This window comes from Suricata suricatta, chromosome 2 (assembly GCF_006229205.1).
Source record: "Suricata suricatta isolate VVHF042 chromosome 2, meerkat_22Aug2017_6uvM2_HiC, whole genome shotgun sequence".
NCBI lineage: Eukaryota > Metazoa > Chordata > Mammalia > Carnivora > Herpestidae > Suricata > Suricata suricatta.
Genome location: NC_043701.1, coordinates 148602024 through 148604828, shown reverse-complemented (window position 1 = coordinate 148604828; position 2805 = coordinate 148602024).

Genomic DNA, 2805 nt, shown 5'->3' with positions numbered 1-2805 from the left:
GTTTGATGGAAAGGTTTACAAAGAGGACACTCAAAGAAATAAGCTGAACTAATTACATTTTGTATCTAGCAAAAGGGGTGGTGAGCTGACATCAACACATATTTCAAATCGTTCTACTTTTCTAGATAGTGCCTTCATGGCTCTCCAAAACCAATATTTATTCACATTTTTTGATGTAGTCTCAATTGTTTATAATTGGTTTGTTTTTTTTTTTTTTACCTTGTTTCAGCAACATATCTAGAAAGAAATTACTTTGGCCTATGTCAAAGAGGTGACTGCCTGTGTTCTCCTCTAGGATCTGATGATTTTCTGTCTCATGTTTAGATCATTCATTCATTTTGAAGTTATCTTTGTGTATGGTGAATGAAGGCATTGCGGTTTCGTCCTTTTGCATGTTACTGTCCAGTTTCCTCAAAACCATTTGTTGAAAAGACTGTCTTTTTTCCATTGGATATTCTTTCCTGCTTTGGTAAAGATTAGATGACAATGTAGTTGTGGTTCAGTTCTGCATTTTCTATTGTTTCATTGATCGATGTGTCTATTTTTGTTCTATTACCACATTGTTTTGTTTATTACAGCTTTGTAATGTAGCCTGAAATCCAGAACCATGGTGCCTCCAGCTTTGTTTTGCATTTTCAAGGTTGCTGTGGGTATTTGAGATCTTTTGTGGTTCCATACAAATTTCAGAATTGTTTGTTCTAGCTCTGTGAAAAATACTACTGGTATTTTTATATGGATTACATTAAATGTGTAGATTTTTATCCATGAACATGAGTGTCTTTCCATTCCTCTGTGTCCTTGCAATTTTTTTCATCAGTGTTTTATAGTTTTCAGAGTATAGGTCTTTCACTTCTTTGATTAGGTTTATTCCTCAGTATCTTATTGTTTTTGTCGCACTGGTAAGTGGGATTGATTTCTTAATTTCTCTTTCTTCTGTTTCATTACTGGTGTCTAGAAATTCCTTCCTCCATGGTCGTCTGTTAAGTTTCTCGAGATCCACATATAAATGAAAACATATGTTACCTGTCTTTCATTATTTAGAATTCTTGAATCCATGTTCATCAGGGATATTGGCCTACATTTCTCCTTTTTAGTGGAATCTTTGTCTAGGTTTGGTTTCAAGGTAATGCTGGCCTGATAGAATGAGTTTGGAAGTTTCCTTCTATTTCTATTTTTTGGAACAGTTTGAGAAGAACAGGTATTAACTCTTCCTTAAAAGTTACAAGTCACCCGTGAAGCCATATGGCCCTGGACTTTTTAGGGGAGGAAACTTTATTACTGATTCAAATTCTTTTCTGATTTCAAATTCTTGAAATTCTCTTCAGTTTTTTTTCAAGTTTTCTATTTCCTCCTGCTTCAGTTCAGGGTGTTTATATGTTTCTAAAAATTTATCCATATCTTCCAGATTGTCCAATTTATTGGCGTATAATTTTTCTTAATATTGTCTTCTTTTTGTTGTTCTAAAAATTGTGGTTTATTTTAGTTTTAAATGTTTATTTATTTTGAGAGAGAGGGCACACTCATGAGCAGGGGAGGGGCAGAGGAACCCCAGCAGGCTCCACACTGTCAGTGTGCAAGCCTGATGTAGGGCTCCATCTCATGGAACCACGAGATGAACTGAGCCAAAATCAAGTTTCAGATGTTTAATCAACTGAGCCACTCAGGTGCCCCCATAATATTCTCTTCTGGCTGTTTGAATTTCTTTGCTGTTAGTTTTTATTGCTTCTCTCTAACCTGTGATTTTATTTATTTGGGTACTTTCTCTATTTTCTTTTTGATAAGCTGGCTGGAGGTTTATTAATTGTATTAGTTTTGTCAAGGAACCAGCTCTTGGTTTCATTAATCTGTGCTACTCTTTTGGGGAGGCGTTCTATATCATTTATTTCTGCTTTAATCTTTATCTTCCTGCTTCTGCTGGCTTTAGGTTTCATTTATTTTTCTTTTTCTAACTCCTTCAGGTGTAATATTTGGTTGTTTATTTGAAATTTTTCTTACCTCTTCAGGTAGACCTGTATTACTATATAATTTCCTCTTGGAATTGGTTTTGCTCCATCCCAAAGATTTTGGCCCATTGTTTTTCCACTTTCACTTGTTTCCATATATATTTTTATTTTTTTTTAATTTTCCTGGTTGACTCATTCATTCTTCTGGAGCATGTTCTTGAACCTCCATGTATTTGTGGTGTTTCCAAACTTTTTCTAGTGATTGACTTCAAGTTTCATGGCATTGTACCCAGAAAAAAATGTGTGCTATTATTTCCATCTTTTTGTGTTTGTTGAGGTCTGATTTGCTACCACTATGTGGTCTCTTCTGGAGAATCTCCCATTTGCACCTAATCTCTTTGTATTTGTTGAGGCCTTCTTTGTGACCTAATATGTGATGGATTCTGGAGACTATTCCATTTGCACCTGAAAAAAATGTGTATTCTGCTGTTGTAGGATGAAATGTTGTAAATATTTCTAAGTCCATCTGGTCAGTGTATCATTCAAAGCCATTTTTTCCTTCTTTATGTGCTGCTTAGATGATCTGTACATGGATGTAAGCGTGGTGTTAAAGTCCCTTACTATTATTGTATTCTTGTCAATGAGTCCTATTATGGTTATTTTTTCATATATTTGTGTGCTTTCATGTTGGGTGCATAAATAGTTACAATTGTAATATCTTATTGTTGGATAGTCCCCTTTGTTATGATATGGTGCCCTTTTTCATCTCTCTGTTTTAAAGTCTTTGTTTGAAAGTCTACTTTGTCTGAATAAGTATTGCTACTCAGGCTTTCTTTTGACGTCCACTTATATGCGTGATAAA